The following is a 22,175-nucleotide window of genomic DNA, read 5'->3' as shown; positions in this document are numbered from 1 at the left end:
TTAACAAAACTGCTACAGGAAAAGGAGCACAGGAAGTGGGAAGAAGTAGAGAGAAAAGCATGGTTTCATGACCGAGAAGAGGACATCACTTCAGAAGCTTGGCATGACAGGGAGGCCACCAGAGCCATCAAAGATGAAGAGATAGATTAGTTGCTCAGACGATGAGCAATGTAGTGCCCTAATTCCTAATTTGCAGTAACCAGATAGACACGCATATGAAATTTGAAAACAGTAATACATAAAATTGAAATCTGCACCTACCTGAGCTGCTTGCCGACTTCCGATTCCGCTGCTGAACTGGTAATCCTTTGATTCAATTTCGAGATGGCCAATACCACCCGACCAGACAGAGCAACCTGGTTGCCCGATCCAGAGAAGCTCTCCACAGAGGCTCTCTGTCCCTCCGTGCCCAGAACTCAGATCACTCAAAGCTCTTCCACTGTAAAATCTCTTCTCCGGGTTTCCTGCTAATGAGTCTATACTTCTCTCGTTTTTCCGCACCCCCTGCTCCCGGCTCAGGCTTCTGCTATATATCCCCCCGCCTGGCGGTGGCCGCCCTCCCACTTGCAGCCACCGCCTCTCAGCATTCATGTCTCTCTGCGATATTTCTTTGTCATAAATCCTCAGTAGGTAGGGTAGTCTTTATGAGTTCAGATATTCTTTATACGATCCATTATATCTGATATATATATAGTTTGATTGATATCTACGTTGACACGTTATTGCATAAGTTCATAACTTTAACTTATATATATATTCATGACATTTCTTTAATACATGGTATAACTTTAATGATATTTCTTATAACATTTCATTTAATATATTTTATAAACATTAAATGATTTTTCCTTATAACATTTTATCAAGTATATGTTATAAATATTTAATGATATATATATACTTATAACATTATATTTGTAAAGTCTAACTATATATCATAAAACTTAATGTATATATATAGATATATTCATATATTATAAAGTTTAATGTTTTTATTAATGGGTCAATTAGATGGGTTGTTACAAGCAACACTTTCAGTAGGGGGTGATGATGAGCCCCAAAAATGGAGAATTATATGGGCTCATTCAACCTCCTAAGTCGACTTAATCCACCATTCTCATTATTTTATTGCATGTTTTTTATTATATTTATGCTAATAGAGTGAATTGGGTTAGTCATTATGCCAACAAGTCTAATGGGTGCTTTGTGCAGATTTTTAGTCAATTTTGAGACAAAATCAAAGGTTTAAATGAGCACTTGGCAGCCAAATTCGTGGAGAGGATTTTTAGGAAGGTGTCCCCTTCATTTATGGGCCCTTACCTTGAATTCTCCACCATCAGCTCGGAGTTCAAGGGCCACCACATCAATTATCACAAGGGCAGCCGAGCAAGGGCTAGCAAAGGTGATGTTAACTACAAGTTTTGGCAGCCGAGTTCCTAAAGTTTAGGAGGGTTGTTGGGGTCCACAATTTGTATAAATAAGAGGGCTTAGGGCCTCATTTCAGTTAGTCACTTTGTAGGCAAAATTTATCTAGTTTGTAGTTCGATTCTATTCATTCCTTAGGCAGTAGGTTAGCTTTGCATTTCAGCACATTTTCAAGCTTTTCCTTGTGGATAGTTTTTGGAATGTAACATTTCTTTTGATCAATAAAGATGAATCCAGCTTTTGCACCAGCTCTAATCTCTCTTAGGAGGCTATAGCTCTTGGGGTTGGGCCCAACCCAAGTGCCCAATACCTCCTTTTTTTACCTTTATGTGTTTTTGCTGCATTCTTATAATAAAATCTGCTATTTAGATTTAAATATTGTTTTGTTGTTTAGGTTGCTTTTGATGATTAAAGAGGATTTTCATGTTCAGATTCAGTTGACAGGTTAATAACAGGGAAGATCTTCAGAAAAAGGCCATCAAGCACCTCTGATTTCACCTCTCCCTCAGTGGGATCAGGAGCTGGGATCAAGGTGACCTTGCTGCCAACAAAAACACTATCTTTGCTTCACCATGCAATCATTAGTATTCGATTCTTATTTGCAGAAGTTGGTTACATGTTTAGATTCTTGATTGATTCATTGCATAAGTTATTTCACATGGTTTCATTGCAAATAAACTTCTGTTCATTCTCTTTACTATTATCTAGGTCAGAATAGGCTAACGTAACTAGGTCTTTGATGTTCCAAGTCCTCGTTTGTTCTGTTTGAAAAACAACTTGCAGAGCACCTATAATACTTCTCCATCTTCCCATACTCCATCAATCCCACCTGCTCCATCCTCTACTTTGGATTCTTGCCTCACGTATCCCATTTGCTCACTTTGCCCTAATTCCCATATTTTTGTGCAACATTGCTCCACTCCTCCTTAAACAAATCCAACCATCCTCGCCATTCCTTAGCTCCATCCACCAAGTCTTGGACCTCCTCACACCCTTGTCTAACCTCCATACCCACTTCTTCACCTTTCTTCCTTCATCAACCCTCCAAAACCCCCTTTCTGAACATCCTGTAGAAAATTACAGACATCCTGTAGAACCCCTGCAGACTTCCTATAGAAGCTCACGAAAGCAGTTTCTTGATATCCAAACTCTGTGAAACTCTTTGGAAGGGTGTTAGGGACCCCTTAGGCCCTCTCTGAACCTTCCCGACCTCCTCCAAGCATTTCCTCTAGTGAATCCACCTCTGCACAGTTAAATCACATGCGTGATAATTCCGATAACTTATTAAAAAATACCAAAAGATGTTTTCTTCAGATTTTACCATAGAAGTAGCTTAGTCACATGTATTTTACCTTTCTAAGAGTGAATGGTGTTCCTTTCTGTAGCTTTCATCATTTTTCTTGCACTAGTAGGGTTAGTCGGTAAAACTAGGGTTTGCTAGGGTTTGCATTTCCTTTCCGCTTTTAGTTTCTTTATGCAAGTAGTTTAGCCTCCTTTGAGTTAGCTTTCATCCATCAGTTAAAAAGATTCTTCTAAGAGCTCATAGAAGTTGGATTAAGCTCCTAGCGGACTTGTGCCAGCTGATCAAGTGATAGCCGCGGCAAGAGCTAGTACTTGTGCATACAGCACCGTCACTTCCAAGTTTGTTACGAACTACCAGGCTGATAAATTAAAGAAGGGAGTTACAGGAGTTGCAGCATTATTGCTGCAATACTGGGGCCCACCAGCATCCATAGCGAAGAAAAGATATTATGTGATTTTCATTGATGATTATTCTCATAAACGCTGGATTTATTTCATGCAGAAGAAGGACCAAACTTTCACAAAGTTTTGTGAGTTCAAAGCTTTGGTCGAGAGAGAGTCATGGAAGAAGATCAAGGCCTTGAGAAGCAACAATGGTGAAGAATATGTCTCTCAAGAGTTTAAGTACTTCTGCGCAGTGGAAGGAATTAAACGAGAATTGACAGCACCTCATAACCCACAGCCAAATGGGGTGGCCAAGAGGAAGAACAGAACTATTGTAGGGGCAGCATGGGCAATGTTGCATGACTAAGGCCTACCACTTCACTTGTGGGCTGAGGCATGCAACACAGTGGTCTATTTGCAGAATAGAAACCTGCATCACATACTTGGGATGGAGACACCAGAGGAAGCTTTCTCCGGTAAGAGACCAAATGTGGGTCACTTCAGGATCTTTGGCTCATCGGTATATTTCCATGTGACAAAGGATGCATGGAAGAAGCTTGAGCCAACAGCAGAGTTGGGGATACTTGTGGGATACCCTGATACTCCTCACAACTATCGGGTGTACTTGCCTACCAGTTGGAGGACAGTGGCTCGCAGAGATCTCAAGTTTGATGCGCAGAACGCCATGTGAGTTTCCCTTCAGAGGGAGCTCCAACTACAGGCTGTGGAGGAACTATTGGTTCCTAAGGAGGAGGAACTTCAAACTGATGTGGAGCAACCGCATGTAATGGTTCCATGAGTGGAGACATCCACTCAAGTAGATTCTTCTAGAGATGGATGGAAGCGCACAAGAAAAGCTGACAACTTGTTAAAGGATGTGAGAGAGAATGTGGGAGCACCATATTCTCAGCGCAGACAGAGGAGGTCACCTGAGAGGTACACTGGATACATGGCCCTTGTTGGGGAATGTGTTGAGACTAAGCCATCTTCCTTTGAGGAAGCAGTGCAGCAACCGATTTGGGTTGATGCTATGGTGGAGGAGTATGACTCCATGGTTCATAACAGTGTTTGGGATGTGGTTCCGAGATCGGAGAACGAGCCAGTTGTGAGTTTCCATTGGATTTACAAGGTAAACCAAGCTGCTGATGATAGGAGGATCATGTTGCTGCAGTATATTTCAATAGAGGAGCAAGATGTTGACATTTTGACAAAGGCATTGTCAAAGTGTAAATTCGAGTTCCATAGAGACAGGGTTGGGGTGGCAGATAATCCCTTTCTTATTGAGAGGGAGTGTTGAAATATGGCAACAAGAATATTCCAATTTAATTTGTCCTTGAATTAAATTGTGAATTAAAATCGAATTTAGTCTTAACAACTACTTGGAAATAATTAATTAATTCATTTTGAATTAATTAGTTTGAGAAATTCAAGTTAGAAGTCTTTCTGAAGTCATGCAAGAGTTATCCCTTAAATTAACGAGATAAAATTGACTTATATTTGAGTTGTAATTAGTTAACTCAGTTTACTAAGTTAAGTCCAGTTAAATTAGTTCCAAACTGTTTGAGGAACTAATAGAGAGTTAACAGTTAGTTGATGCATGCATGCATTCAACTAGTGTACTCCAGTTAACTAAAGATTCCCTCATCAGAAACTCATGCATGTCTATTCTGAGAAATACCCAGTTGAGATTAATGTCAAGGATAGTGTACTATCAGTTGCATTTGTTTTCTTATAAATAAAACTCATGCATGCATTCAAGGAATCATTCCTTGAGGATTGCACAGTTCTGATAGTGTGTGAGATTGGTTTTCCACTTGGTTGAAGGAGAATCATCCCAAAGGAACAACGCAAGGAAATAGGAGCTTGGAGGGTAGAGAGGAAGGCTGAAGAGAAGCCAAGATTTCCTGTCAGCATCTGTGAGGATTGTACTGAGAGCTGGCTAGTTGTGAGAGCTAAGGCTTTCTATAATTCCTATGTATTTCCACCTTGTATGATAATACAGATAGTGGGGTTTTTAGCTGAGGCTTTCCCCAAAGTATTTTCATGTGTATTGTGCATTGATTCTTCTTCTTCTGGTTATATTGTTCAGCTCGATTTTTAAGCTTCCACAAATTGATAGTAGAAGTAGGTTATAGTATTCTAATTTGATTTATGTTGCATTATCGGGTTAACCTACAACAAATTTTCCACATGGTATCAGAGCTGGATTTGTAGAAATTATCTACATGCCATCGAAGTTGTGAATAGTATACCAAGAAGAGAATTCGAAGTTTGAAGTTCGGGGTTGCAGGTGCAAATCGAATTCATATCATACTTCAAGGTTGGCCAATGTCCTTCTATGGCTTGAGACTCGAGTATGCCTTGGAAGGTAGCCCAAATTACATAGCATGGAAAGATAGAATGGATGTTGTATTAGAAGACAATGGATTGAAGGAATTCATTGATCAAGAAATCCAAAGCCAACTTCAACTAATGCACAACAGTTGGCTGAGTGGAAGAAGTGTGTGGCGAAGGCGAGACGGATCATCCTTGAGGGAATTCGAGACCATATTGTCTCGAGTCTCCATGGGAAGGATACTCCATTTTCAATGTGGAAGACATTGAAGAACCTCTACCAGAATAGTAGCGACTAGAGGAAACTGGCGCTCAAGGATAAGCTTCGAAGAATCAAGATAGAGAAGGGCGACACTATTTCCACATATCTAAAAAAGCTCACCACCTGCAAGAAATGAGCTTGGCAGTGTCAAAATAACTACTGCGAATGATGATATGCTGAGCCTCACTCTCCTTGGCCTTCCATAGAGTTGGAATAGCTACCAAGACTTTGTGAATGGAAGGGAGAAACTGTTGGATTGGGAACGACTGTGGTCGGATCTGATGCAGGAGGAGATCAGGAGGAGCACACGAGATGGTTCTTCATCCAAGGATGATGATGAAGAAAATCTTGCCTTAACAAGTAAGGCAAGGAAAGGGAAGGGGAAGGCTTCCCATTTCAAATCGAATTCTTCTCATGGAGGGAAGAAGGGTGGCATGTATAAAGTGAGATGCTTTAATTGTCACAAGATGGGACATTATGCGACTAATTTCCCATCGAAGAAGTCCAAGAAGGGATCCTCGGAAGGATCAGAAGGTGAGGCATTAGCCTCTCAGTTCGAAATGGACTTTATCCTCATCGCATGCATGGTGTCATCGATGATGGGTTGTGTCTGGTATCTTGACAGTGGAGCCTCATTCCACATGACCGATGATAAAAGTTTATTCAGTGCCTTGGAGGAGAAAGACCTCAAGATGCGCATAGAGATGGGTGACGATGGAAGGTATAGTGTTTCAGGAGTGGGCATGGTTGCTTTTCAAAGGGAGCATGGAGCTCCTATCACCTTGACAAATGTGAAGTATGTGTCTGGACTGAAGAAGAACTTGGTATCGGTTGTGATGTTGGAGGACAAAGGCTACGATGTTGTCTTCAGTAAAGGAAAGGTGTTCCTGAGACACATAGCCACAGGTCAAACCAAGAGGATAGTGATTCGGGTGAAGAATCTCTATAAACTAGAGGTAGATGATTATGTAGCATTGAGTACAAAAGCAGAATTGTTGCAAAGCCAAGACATTGGTGAGTTGTGGCATAGGTGGTTGGGCCATTTGCATCATGGGGCTTTGAAGATAATGTAGCAGATATCTACAGGACTTCCCAAAGGTAAACTTGAGCAAGTTGACACATGCAAAGGTTGTACCTTGGGAAAGTACACCAAGTCTTCCTTTCATGATCGAGATAGTCGAGCAAAGGCTTTCTTAGAGTGAGTTCATACTGATGTGTGTGGACCATTCTTGATGGAATCCACAGTGAAGAAAAGGTATTATGTGATTTTCATTGATGACTATTCTCGTAAATGTTGTATTTATTTCATGCAGAAGAAGGACCAAACTTTCACAAAGTTTTGTGAGTTCAAAGCTTTGGTCAAGAAAGAGTCAGGGAAGAAGATCAAGGCCTTGAGAAGTAATAATGGTGGAGAATATGTCTCTCAAGAGTTTAAGTACTTTCGTGTAGCGGAAGGAATTAAACGAGAATTGATGGCACCTCATAACCCACAGCAGAATGGGGTGGCTGAGAGGAAGAACAGAACTATTGTATGGGTATCATGGGTAATGCTGCATGACCAAGGCCTACCACTTCACTTGTGGGCTGAGGCATGCAACGGAGTGGTCTATTTGAAAAATAGAAGCCCGCATCGCATACTTGGGATGAAGACACCAGAGGAAGCTTTCTCCGGTAAGAGACCAGATGTGGGTCACTTCAAGACCTTTTGCTCATCAATGTATTGCCATGTGACAAAGGATGCACGGAAGAAGCTTGAGCCGACAAAAAAGTTGGGGATACTTGTGGGATACATTGATACTCTTCAAAACTATTAGGTGTACTTGCTTACCAGTCGGAGGATAGTGGTTTGCAGAGATCTCAAGTTTGATGAGCAGAAGGCCATGCAAGTTTCCCTTGAGACGGAGCTCCAACTACAGGCTATGGAGGAACTGTTGGTTCCTAAGGAGGAGCAGCCTCAGACTGATGCGGATTAGCCGCATGCAGTGGTTCCAAGAGTGCAGACATCCACTAAAGTAGAGTCTTCTAGAGATGGATGGAAGCACACAAGAGAAGTTGACAGATTGTTGAAGGATGCGAGAGAGAATGTGGGAGCACCGTATTCTCATCGCAATACAGAGGAGGTCACCTGAGAGGTACACTAGATACATGGCCCTTTCTAGGGAATGTGTTGAGACCGAGCCATATTCCTTTGAGGAAGCAGTGCAGCAGCCGATTTGGGTTGATGCTATGGTGGAGGAGTATGACTCCATGGTTCGTAACAGTGTTTGGGACGTGGTTTTGAGACGTAGAACATGTCAGTTGTGAGTTCCCATTGGCTTTACAAGGTAAAGCAAGCTGCTGATGATAGGAGGATCATGTTGTTGCAGTATATTTCAACAGAGGAGCAAGATGCTGACATTTTGACAAAGGCATTGTCAAAGTGTAAATTCAAGTTCCATAGAGACAGGATCGGGGTGGCAGATAATCCATTTCTTGTTTAAAGGCAATGTTGAAATATGGCAATAAGAATATTCCAATTTAATTTGTCCTTGAATTAAATTGTGAATTAAAATCATATTTAGTCTTAACAGCTACTTGGAAATAATTAATTAATTCATTTTGAATTAATTAGTTGGAGAAATTCAAGTTAGAAGTCTTTCTGAAGTCATGCAAGAGTTATCCCTTAAATTAAGGAGATAAGATTGAGTTATGTTTGAGTTGTAATTAGTTAACTTAGTTTACTGAGTTAATTCTTGTTAACTTAGTTCCAAATTGTTTGAGGAACTAATAGAGAGTTAACAGTCAGTTGATGCATGCATGCACTCAACTAGTGTACTCCAGTTAACTAAAGATTCCCTCATCAGAAACTCATGCATGTCTATTCTGAGAAAGACCTAGTTGAGATTAATGTCAAGGACAATGTACTATCAGTTGCATGTGTTTTCTTATAACGAAAACTCATGCATGCAATCAAGGAATCATTCCTTGAGGTTTGCGCAGTTCTGACAGTGTGTGAGATTGGTTTTCCATTTGGTTGAAGGAGAATCATCCCAGAGGAACAACGTAAGCAAATAGGAGCTTGGAGGGTAGAGAGGAAGGCTAGAGAGTAGCCAAGATTTCCTGTGATCATCTGTGAGGATTGCACTGAGAGCTGGCTAGCTGTGAGAGCTAAGGCTTTGTACAATTCCTATGTATTTCCACCTTGTATGATAATACAGATAGTGGGGCTTTTAGATGAGGCTTTCCCCAAAGTATTTTCATGTGTATTGTGCATTGATTCTTCTTCTTCTAGTTATATTGTTCAGCTCAATCTTTAAGCTTCTGCAAATTGATAGTAGAAGTAGGTTATAGTATTCTACTTTGATTTATATTGAATTATCGGGTTAAGCTACAACTTATTTTCTACATAAAGTTGATCCAACAAAGATTGAATTGATTGTCAAGATGCCTCCATCAACCAGCCAAAAGGGAGTCAAAAGTTTCCTTAGGCATGTAGACTACTATAGAAGGTTTATTGAAAAATTTACGAAGGTAGCCTCACCATTTTTTAAATTATTGACAAAAGAATTTGAATTTCATTGGAATGATGAATGTCAAACTGCATTTGACACACTCAAGGATAATATTTCTTCAAAGCCTATTTTGAGAGGACCAAATTGGAAATTACCATTTCATATTTCCACTGATGCCTCTGATTCAGCCATAGGGGCAGTATTTGGCCAAAAGGAGAATCTCGTAACCTATTTTATTTATTTGGTTGGTAAATTTTAAATCCCGCTAAATTGAATTATACTATAACTAAGAAAGAATTCCTTGTTGTGGTTTATGTTATTAATAAGTTTAGACATTACATCACCGACTATGAATTTTTTGTACATACTGATCATTCTGCTATTCAATATTTCATGAATAAACCAGTTACTAATGCTAGAATTACTAGATGGCTTTTGCTGCTGTAGGAATTTGACATCATAGTATTGGATAGGCTGGGAAAAGAAAATCAGGTAGCTGATATCCTTTCTAGGCTCAACCATGAAGTTGCAGATGTTCTTGTTAATGATAGCTTCCCCGATGAGAACTTGTTTTCCATTTCTGTCAAATCACCTTGGTTTGCAAATATGGCTAATTACCTTTCTACAGGGAAGTTACCACCTTACTTTTCATCTAATCAGAAAAATAAAATTATTATAAAAATTGTTGCTTACTCTTCGATAAAAGGGGACCTCTTTTTCACTAGACCTGATATGATTACTTGCAGGTGTGTGAGAGAGGACTAGATAAATGACATCTTGAGAGCTTGTCATGATGAACCCTATGGAGGACACTTTGCAGACAAGCAAAAAAACTATAAATTCCTCCACTTAGGTTATTATTGGCCAAGACTTTTTAAATATGCAAAGGAGTACATTCGAAAGTGTGATAGATGCCAAAGAATAGGGCGACCTGTTCAAGCAGATGAAATGCATTTGTAGCCACAAGTTCTCACATAATCATTTTAGAGGCAGGCTCTTGATTTTGTAGGACCCATTAATCCCATGTCCAAAGGTAATAATTATATTTTAGTACGTACTGATTATGTTACGAAGTGGGTGGAAGAAAAAGAGGTGCCTAGAGCAATGGAGAGAGTAGTGGTAGATTTTCTCTTTTCTGATCTTTATGTAAGATTTGGGGTACCAAGGGAAATTGTTATTGATCAAGGTACCTAGTTTGTATCTAAGCTTGTGTAGGAAATCATGCAAAAATATCATACCACTCATCGGAGGTCCACTCCCTACCATCCACAGGCCAATGGGTAGGTGGAATCAACAAATAATGTATTGGAGACAATCCCAACTAAGACAGTGAAACTACATAAAAAGGATTGGGCATATCGACTTTTAGAGGCCTTACGGTCCTACAAAATCACCTCGAGAAACACTACCATTTTTTCTCCATATGAATTGGTATATGGAAAATAATTTTTATTGCGAATTGAATTTCAAATCAGAACTTTTAAGATGGCAACATATTTGGGCATAGATTTCAATGAGGCACAATAGCAAAGGATCCTACATCTCAATGAACTAGATGAGACTAGGCAAGATGCTTTTTAGCATACTAACCTTATCCAGTAACAAAGCTAAATGGCATGATAGATACATTAGGAAGAAGCAGTTTAAAGAAGGAGACTGGGCATTGTTGTTCGATTCAAAATTCAAGAATTTTAAAGGAAAATTTAACACACATTGGCTTGGTCCTTATGAGATCGAGAAAGTCTTTGATAATCGAATTGTTCAAGTAAAAACAATAGATGATGAAATTTAACCTTCTTGGTTAATGGGAATATACTCAAGTTATATCAGAAGCCCCAGTCTAAGGATAAATTTTTGGAGGAGACTGTGAAGAAGAAAGAGCTGGAAATGGTAGGAAAGGGGGCTATCTCTTTCACTACCTCTTCTTGATTTTCTGCCATAATAATTTGAGCTTACTTTGTTCCTTATAGTCCTTAGTAAACCATGAGAGGAGTGTCTATTAGATACAGGTTTATTCCTTTTCCGGCTCCAGTAGACTATTTACAGAAAAGGAACCCCATTGGAGTTTTCCTTTTCAGTATTTCAGACTCTCTAAAATTGAAATATGGCAAGCATGAACTGCCTTGGGCTCATTAAAATCACAAGAAAGTAGATCCCTCGAGATCCCCAAGTAAATTCTATTTCATACCCTAATAAATATTTGATGTGCTCGCGTTGGACTGATGTGGGATTCTCTAAGGCCCTCCTTCCGACAATCTTGGCCCATCGACATCAGCACATTATCTTGGTTCAAGATCAGAGATATGTGATGCCTTGAAGCTTGTATATGACAAGGTATCTCACCTGCAGAAATGGAGATTCATCAAGGTTCATTGACTGCTGGATCCTGCAGAGGGTTCAACAACAACTTATCTATTCATACCTTCTAGGATGCATCTGTTGTACCTTGGTATTCACTTTAATTATTGGTGATGGAACTCACATTGGTTAACAGCTGATCTTACTGTCTAGTAATCCAACGAGATCACTACACATTCAACTTTGACACCTTTATTCATGTAGTAGTGAAATGTACAAGGATAGGTAAAGATGGAGTTCAAATTTTTTCCTGCTGACAGATCAAAGACCAATTAGAAATAAATGAGGCAGCAACTTATAACAACAAATTTGCATTATCGTTTTGTCAAAAATACAATGGGATTCCTTCATAGGCATTTTTATTTCCTATAGAAGTTATGAATTCCTGCAGAAGAATTTCATGTAAAAGAATTTCCTGTAGAATTATTTCCTACAGAAGAATTTTCCTATAGAAGAATATTAGTTGTTGCACTTCCGATATTGTTCAAATCATTCCAACAGAATATCTCTTCAAGCATTTGACAAGCATTAATTTTATTAATCGAAGTCTTCAAAGCTAATCAAACCATGATATTTCATGATCCCATACACGATATGGTTTTTAAAATTACATGGCAAGGGTGTGCATCATCTCCACGTACCCGACAGTGGGACGGTAAGTTAAAAAGTTAAAGTTCAATGTCAATTGCTTGAGGATTAAGGTAATGCTATGAATTTATTTTTTAAATTTTTGCATCATTATGAGTCACGACCATCCTTGTTAAAAATGGTGATTGTCCCATGCAAGGTTCCACTCCAGATACACCTCAAAATGTGCAACATCCATCTCTCCAACAAAATCTTGTATAACGGATCATGATTTTAATCATGATCCTGTTCTGCGCTACACAGAGTTGCCTTTATTTCACTGTCACTTGCCTAATCGAGCCATCCTCATTCCATTTGATCCTAAAATGCTCCGTATAGCCTGTGGAAAATGTTGAAAGGGCCAAATTGAAACCCTGCGCTCCCCTACTCACAAAATATGGAAAAAATGAGGTCAGTGGTCCGATTTCAACCATAGGGCCTGGAGTTATTGGATGAATACCCTCAGAGAAAGAAACGATTGGAGAAGGTGGGATGGCTATCATTGTTTTGGAAGTTCAATGGGCACAATTCTGAAGTGATCAGGTCATTTTCTCTGAACATGAATGGAGAACGGGTTTAGGTTGGCAATGTGAATTTCAGATGAACCAAAGAATTGGTAGCTCAAGCCTGTGGTATCCCACGAGAAGGAGAATGTTGGTTTAAAAATCAACAAATTGAAAAGGAGATCTATGCAATTTTCCTGAAGAAGGAGCATGCGAATTCAGATTTGGGAAAAGGAATTTCGCATAGATATCTCTGAAGTAAGTATCAACACCTTCTATTTTTACTTCAAAAATATATTACATGTGAGGGTCGGTTTGGGTTGGCTTTTATGTTCCACATTCAACTTCTTAGTCACTTTCGAGACAAGCCTTCGAATTTACCTCATTATTTGAGGATGTCTCTATTCAAAATTGCTACTTCCACTCAGAAGAGGGTAGCTAACATAAAGGAGAACCTCTACCACCATGGGATAGTTTAGGTTATCATGCTGGAAGTGTTAAGGAAACAAAAGAAAACTTGGGAGGAATTCTTGGTGGAAAACTATTATGCAGATGAGGAAGAGGTGCCTAAATTAGAAACTAGAGATGCAGAAGCAAGTTGGAGGCTAAAGAAAGAGCCTGTAACTCCTACCAAACTAGAGAAAGTGCCTAAATCACCAGAGACCGAGGAGGCAATGCCAAGTAAGAAATCAAAGAAAAAGTCACAGACTCATAGCCATGAGGAAGTGTCTAAGACCGAGAAGGCTAAGCCAAGCCCGAAACCAATAAATAAGCCCTGAACCCATATCCGAATAGAGAAAGAAGATGACGTTATGGAAATCAAGGATGTTGTGGGAAAAGGGCCAACACCACTAGTGGGTGCCACTCCTCCTACCAAATGCTTTACTAGGAGCCAAGCTACTAAGCTGGCTATGCAAGGAAGTGAAAAGTAGGGCACACCACAAACAACAAAAAGAAATAATACTAAGTAATCCAAAGGGAAGAAATTACAGATCGAGACGACCAAATTTGTTACTTAGGAGGACTAGGAAGCAACATCCCAGGAAACCCAACAACTGAAGGAAAGCATGGAGAAAACCATCGAGGACTGTCAAGAACTGGAGGAACAGAACTCTCCCCATTCTCCTCATGAAGATGAAGGAACCTCCAAGAGAAAATGATCGCGCAAGGAGTTAGAGGTATGGTGTTCGAAAGAGTCATGTAGAAAGAAAATGCGACTCTTAAAGAGAACATCCTGAGCCTTCAAAAAGCATTAGATGAGTGGAAAACCAACTACCAGAAGGTGGATAGGTTGTTGAAGAAGAACCAGGTCCAAATAGGACATATGTAGAAGCGCAATGAGGAGTACAGAGACAGAGTCAAGGAGGTTGAATCCAGCAGAGCACAATTGGACTAGTTGGCTGCTGTGGCTATAGCACAAGGAGAAAATTGAATTTTCTTTATATATATATATATATATATATATATATATATATATATATATATATATATATATATATATATATATATATAAGTTTTGCTTGCATAAGGACATGCAAGATGTTAGGTGTAGGGGAGATTTTGGGCCTAGATTTTGGCTACTTTTTGATAGTGTTTCTTGTTAGAAAATGATATATTATGGAGCAATGGAACACATAAAATATTACAGAAATATAAACACAGAAAATGCATAAAACAAGAGAGACACAGATATACATGGTTCACCCAGTTTGGGCTACGTCCACCTGAACAGCCAGTCCTTCCTTTCTATTATCCAGCAAAATGAAGAGACACAACCTACAACAAATCCGCTGTAATATCCTCTATTTTCTCTCACAGGCTCACCTATTTTTTTCTCATTCAGAGAATACACATCTATATCATAGCCTCAAATACAATGCCCTCATACAAAGAGAGGGGTTGCCTTCTAAGGAAAAAAACCCTAAACTAAACATAAGTTCTACCGTCAGATCATCCCCCTAATGAACGGCCCAGATTGACTAGAAATTACTATACTTTTACAAGGCAATTTTACATCTATTTTTGGCTTCAGGGGTGCTGCCCCCGAACCCCCGCCAGGGGACCGCTGGCCCCCAGACGCCCCAGCTGGGGGGGATCGGCCCCCCTGGCGTGGAGGGGTGTACAAACTTCCTGGGGTATACATCCAGCTGAAATAAAAGACCTCTGAACAATCATGCTCCATACAGAACATTTCTAAGGTTTTGTTCCCCCTTAAGACTCTTTTTGTCTTTCTAATCACCATTCTTTTGTTATCCAGTGCCTCATTTTGACCAAAAAGGTTGATTTTGACTTTAAGGTATGAAAATAACTTAGATGTGTCATTTCTCTCTATTCTTAAGTAATTTGATGATTGAATGCTACCTAATTAACTAATATATGACTTTGAAAGGTACTAATCGAATTTCTTGCAGAACTATCTTCGGGCAGATCTGCGATTTCCTTCATAAGACTAGGGATTTCCTGCAGCAACGCTGATTTCTGGCAGCAACGTCGATTTCCTGTAGAATGTTGATTTCTTGTAGTGGCTTCCTTACAGCGGGTGGCTTTCCTACAGAAATCGTGAAGGCTAGAGATGTTCCCATCATCCTAAGGAGAAATGGGAACATGTGTTTTGTTTGAAAGCCCATCCACATGGATTCTATCCTACCAGTTGTTCCAAATTTGGTTTTCCTAATTGCCCAGGTTTTGTTTTAATCATTTCATCCAAATTGGGAAAAGTGGTTCATGATCAACAGAGTTGGTTTTAATCCATGCTTCTAGTCATGGATCAAACCAACTATCTCAATATGCTATATCTCCTTATTTTTAGCAACAGTTGTAGTGTATACTTAGTTAAGCAAAGGCACTGGCATGTGACTTATATAAAAACGATGTATTTGATTTATATGGCGGCAAAGAGACATATATCAGACTTATGTATTTTTGTGTAATCATCTTTATTTTAAAATTAATATAAGTAATGTTATGCTTATCTTGTTGTAAAGTTCTTTATTCATCAAGGGGTTGTGAGTGAAGTAGGGCCCCCTTTACTCACAACTCCAGTAGTTAGTGTTTGTTAATTTCTTTGCCTTTTCTGTATTAGAAATAAATTTATACATAGTTCCATTCCTGTTCCTCATTTTTACAATAGTGCATGCCTTTAATGGTTAATGGTTGAGTTTATTACATGAATGATTTAATTTGATTAAAATATAGATCTAGGTATGCATCTTGTTCTCGGATTTAGACTATGAAATTGAGATTGAATGGTTGGGAATGGGTGTGATTTAATTGCTATTATTTTATCTTCAACCTTTTCTCGATCTGCATCAGTAATATTAAGTGTTGTAGAGAGATGAATTATCTATTCCATATCCTTTGCTGCTAAGTGCTAAGAGAGAGAAGAAGGATTTAGGATTGTGTGTGGATTTTATACACTGAAAGTGTCAACCTGCATATATTTTGCATTGCACCTTACAAGATTATGATTACCCCTAGTTGATAATTTATGTTCGTCAATTTATAAGTCTATAATTTGCCTCAACAAGGATATGACTCTGCACCCAAACACAAATAGTTGTAGCCAATCTTCACTTAACACTACCACCCCCAATATGGATTCCAGAGACTGAGGTGGTTTCTACAGGGATTACATGCCGCTATTGGGTGCAACATGGACTTCAAATGTCCTCCCCTCCACCCAAAAACATACATCCCAGTGGCTCCTCCTACAAGGAAATACAAGACCTATTGCTGAGAAGTATTCTCCCATGCCCTCCTACCCTGCCAGAAAAATATATGTGATTTTCCTCTGATCGTTGTAGCATCCCAACATTTCTCCACGTCATGTCAGTATGCCTTCAAAATGTCTTCCTTCAAGAAAATGCACATCTCCTCCTCTTCTTTAGGCTTGTTGTTCTATATCCAGCTGCATAGTCGTTTCTGTTTAAGAGTGTTGGTGCCTTCTGCCCGAAGTGTCGGTTCCTCTTTTCTCTCCCTCTTTTTTTTCAATCGAACTACTCTTCCTAGCCGTTAACTGACTACTATTTATTTATTTATATTTATTTTTCTTCTCTCCAACTACTCACACAACCTCTGTTCTATTTTAAGTTTTTTTGTCCTTTATCTTATTCATTTGTCCAAACAAAATATGGTTCACATCCTTTATTTCCTCCCCTAGCCACATATGTAGCTTCAGGGCCTATAAATTCATCCTTTACCTGCTTATGAACAAATCTCAAATAGTATGGTGCATGTCCCTTTTATCCAATTCTTAAATTTTTTCATACTAGTCCTCATTAAAACACTTCATAGTCCATTAAAGCTCAACTACAAACTTTCAATGGTTGTCCCAATATTCTAGTTTTCCTGCAACAAGTAAGTTGAGCATCCCAAGAAAGTCACCATTCTCAGTCCCTAGAATTTGTATCCCTACTCAAACCCCCTTTTTGTCAATTATTTTCATGAATATTACAATGCATTTCATCATTGGAAAAATGACCAAGGATGTCACAAATTGATATTTAATATTTCAAGAAATTATATGGTTACTTATATTTTATGCAAAATATTCATATGCATTATTTTCCAAAAGATTAGCACAATTAAGTTATATTTTACCATGCAGTCTTTCCAAGAAAATAATTTGGCAAATATTTTTATTCAAACGATATTCACATGCACCCTTTTTTTAAGAAAGTTGATACTTTCTTTTCTTTTAAATGAAAAATATTCGTATGAAATCTCTTCTTTCAAGAAGAATACCATGAATACTTATCTATTGTGAACAATATCCATGAAGTCATACATGCATTTCTCATGTCTAGGTGCATCAATATGCTAGATACAAAAATTGTGAAGATTAGCAAAGCAAGCTAAGGGAAGAAGAACAACCCTTGAAAACAGAACATGTAGTTCATGGTAACATCTGAATAAGTAACAAGGGTAGGCTTCTCCTAGTCTCTGCATAAAAAAATAGAGATTGTCCAATGGATAGTCTGCACAACATGCTCCTGTCACTATCTATTGAAAGACTGCACCTTTGTTGGAGACACAATACTTGTTTCCAGAGCTAAGCCAACTGAGAGGCATGATTTGACCGTCGCATATTGTTGTATGATACCCTCGAATACATTTTTATTTTGCAGAGACCTACAATGATTAAAGGTGGTAACCCAATGGAACGCCAACCAATGTAATGATGGAAACTCCACTTGTAATATTCTCATCATATGAATTTCTGTGACATTGGATTGCACATGAATTCTACTGTATAAGTGACAATAAAATGAAATGGGAGCTATTGATTTGCAAATATTTACCTTGGCATCCAAACCATGATGTGCCTTTTCTTGGTTCAAGATACAAGCACACAGTCGAACACATGTTATCCAAAATGTAGTGGTGAAAAAGGTGCAATGTCAAACCCTTCCCATCCATCTTATGCATGCACCATACACGAGTCATTTAAATTTTCTTTTGTTTGATTCAATAGGGCAAGATGACTTCATTAAATTAGTTACAAAATAATTGATAATGTTTCTTGATTGGAAATATTCTTTTTTTTTGCTAATGCAAGAGTCGGACCTTCCAATTCATTAATCATAAAATAAAGTACATAAAATACATCAATTCTCGCATGGTCGTATGGAGAGATCCATTCAAAACCAGAAAATGCGTACAAAGCACAAGTCTCAAACCCTACCTCCATACTTTGCATATCTCAAAACAAAAATACATTAATTTTAACTCAGACCCAACAAGAGAAAATAGTTGCCAAAATATAAAGGTAACACAGTCGCCTGACTTCTTAACCTATGAATCAGTAGCCCAAGTGATGAGTCTCTTGACCCCAAGGTTACACATTTCCCACCAAAACCTAGCATGCCTCTTCAATCTCGACCGTTGAACCTTTCCGATTGATGCAACGGATGTTGACCAAATCACTATGATAAGTTGCTCACCTTTTACCACAAGGGTCCGCAAACCTACACGATCGATCTTATCTGTTGGTTTGCTTTGTGAGATCAAATGATTGAGACTGATATCACATCTACCTACATTCATGGATATTAGCATTTGATGAGGGCAGTATTCCTCCCAGCCCCACCGCCACGTGGTGCACACTGAGTGGGATCGCTCCCGAAAGGGAAATATCGCTTCCCACTTGTGAGGGCCGCGATCACCTGAAAACCACTCAAGCCACGGTAAAATGAGCAAAACTGAAAGATCTCTGGTTTCGCGGCCTGCGAATGTCCCCGGCTCCCGACCATTTGCAGCGTCAACCCTCCTTGACCCGATGCGTATTGAAGCCACCTCCCTCTTTCCTGTAATCCATGAAACCCTTTCGTCCTCGTTGTTGCAACTTAAGTCTTCATTAAACCAATTAATCTAGGATTTTTCGGTTGACCTCTGCAATCCGCTTTCGAAGGACCCAATTGTGATCAAACTTTTAAATGACCAACTGCTAGTTAGTTGTTCCCGCCTCCATGGCTATTTTAAGGAACACTGTCTTATCTTCATCCGATTGCTTTTGAAATTCCGTTTTTAATCTGTTTCGAGAGAGCTCTCACCAATTCGTCACCACCCTATTATCTTCGCAGATCACTCCTTGATTAGCAAGCAAATCTGCTCGTTTATTGGCCTTTCTTCGCACATGTGCAAAACTGACTGTTCTCAGGCTTTGTAGGTGACTGTGAATCCATTGAAAGACTTGAATTAGCCTCCATTTTTTAGAGGCATTTTCTGGTTTTGTTCCCCAGCGTATTCTCTTGACCGAGTTAATGATTAACTCGGAATTAGCTTCAATGATCATATTTTGGTGATTTTCCTGAACTAGGAACTCAAGACATTGTTCCATGGCCATTACCTCCACTATGTTGTTGGTGGCCTTTCCTAGGTGACCATGGAAGATAAACAGAATACTTCCACTATCATCCCTTAACACCCCTCCATAGCCTGTTGTGCCCAGATTACCTTTAGAAGCCCTGTCAATGTTGAATTTTAGAAAGCCCTTAGGGGGAGGATGCCAGAAATCTAGCTTGGGATCCAAAATTGAAACTTTCTTGACTAAGCCCTGAGGAATGAGTCCCTGCAACTCTAGCTTACAGATAATCCTCCAATCTGTAGCAGAAGGGGGATTCGAAGGGAGATTTCGAACTATTGTGCCAACCATTTCCTTAATCTGTTTTAGGATGAGATCATAGAGACACTAGGAATATTTCTTAACATTCTTGAAGATTCTATTGTTTCTTTCTTTCGAGACACTCCAAATAATGAAGCTTGGTGTAAGTGCCCAAGCTGAATTCAGAACTTCATTATCTGAAAAGTTCCTTCTCTAATTGGTGAGTATATTGAAAATACTTCCAATATCTCTGTTAGATTGTTGGAAGATAGAGGCGTAAGCATCCCATAATCTGGAAGTAAAAATGCAGTTGTTGAGAAGGTGCTCCATGGTCTTTGCTTGAGCTTCACAGAACTGGCATCTAGAAGGCCCTAGGACACCCCTCTTCATAATGTTATCCCAGGTCAGGATTTTCCTATGCAGTACTAGCCACATAAAAAGTTTAATTTTCATCCAACCCTGATGCTTCCACAGGTTTTGCCAAATCCTATTTGGAGCATGGGAAACTTGATTGGAAATATTCATTATACATATTAAATTAGTAATATTTTCACTCATGTAAATACATGATTTTTTATGGGTAGGGATATTATATACTCCCCCCCACTAAAATATAACATTGTCCTCGATTTCATCATTAACTTTTAATTATGACATCTATCTCATAACAGCCAAAAGGATATCCTTCCCCATCAAAATGAAGGATTTTATTTCCAAGAAATACCAATAAGAGAAAAACAATCATGTTTTATTAATAATCATAAACATTTACAACTAAAAGAAATTTCAAATTTTACTTTCAATCATTTAGCCATTGTTCAATTTCATAATAAAAAAAAGTCTCTATAGAAACTTATTGTTGTTTGTCAATACTCTTGGAAATCATGGCCACTTCACGAAATAATTTTAACTACAGGTGGTTTATAATCTATGGTAAGCACTCTGGGATTGGTTTATCAACCAAATAACAAACACCTTGGGTGGTTTAACAACCTCCATGGCAAGCACCCCATAGCGTATGACCAACAAATCCAACATAATCACATTAATCACAACATTTTTAATCAAATGATATTCACAATATCATAGTACCTCTACAAGTACTCAGAGAGAACCTATCTCTCTAATCATCGAAATGATCAAAGTAGTCATAATTGCATAAAGCGCATATTTTCTTAGCCCCTACAAAATACATCCACAAGACTAGTAATACAATAGAGGGACTAAACTTCCAGTAGTTCCTTCCTGAGCATTAGGCTCCTTTCCTATGGGGATGTTCAAAAAATTCTTACACAATCATACATAAAATTCATTTTAACACATCACTTAGTTGGTTAGTTAACTTGGTCTACCATGAAAACCACAATGGGGAAAATAATTCTCCTCCCAACCAATGAAAACTAGTTTACACAAAGCATATTGAGCCAATTTCACATCCAATACAATTCCTTGATAATGACCACTTTGGGTCCAACCTAGGATTTCATTGACCACACTAGGTTTAGTCTAGTATTACTCATGGAAGTGTCTTATTTGTTCCTCGGAGAACATCCCGTATTAAGGAATTTTATCTCAACAACTAACTCTTTTGGGCCTCCTCCAATGGGCTCCAAAATCAACAAGGTTTTCTCAGTATTTTTGCCGCTCACCATCTCGGCCAACCTTTTTCCCTTACTAAGATCATCTATCTCTAGGGAGAGAAAATCTGGGCAAGAAACTTCTTATGCCCATGGTTGTCCTTGGGAATTTCCCAACTATCTTATAACTATCTAAGATGTGACATTATCTTTTAGCACCTTTTCCCATTGTAATTTACATAACTAACCATATACACATTAAACTTAAAGCAAAGAAACATTTATGTACATAATGTATTTATGCTTGACCTTCAACATGGGCCCTGTTATCACTGAAAATGCTGTTGCCAAAAATTTTTAGCCTAGCTTAAAGACAGGGTGTTTTCGCAGCGCCAGAATTCTTTTAGCAGCTTCGCAGCGCTACATGTTTAGGCGGTTTCGTAGCGCGCTATGAAATTGGGGATTGGCTCGAGCTTTTAGCAGAAGGTTCATATACTAAATTTTGATGATAAGGTTCCTGCCCGAATGGTGCTTACTACTATTGACACTGCAGTGTTTAGAGCCACACCAGAGCCTTCTTGGTCCATCACAAACAGTTGTTCAGTTGCAACTCATTAAGATTAATCTTCAAGAGGAAACATGTTTAATAATTACTTCTTTTGTGGCTGAGGGCATTATGGTAAATCCTGGTGATGTTTTACCCAATACTTCGGTGAATGCTCTTTACTTCGGTCTCAAGGAGATTGACCTTACAATTCCGGTAGATGTAGCAAAGCTAGATCAAGACATTTGCAAAATTGTTGATAACTG

This window comes from Pinus tabuliformis, chromosome Q (assembly GCF_031772625.1).
Source record: "Pinus tabuliformis cultivar Carrire ecotype Pingquan chromosome Q, CPIR1, whole genome shotgun sequence".
Classification (NCBI taxonomy): Eukaryota; Viridiplantae; Streptophyta; class Pinopsida; order Pinales; family Pinaceae; genus Pinus; species Pinus tabuliformis.
Note: the sequence above shows the minus strand (reverse complement) of the source record.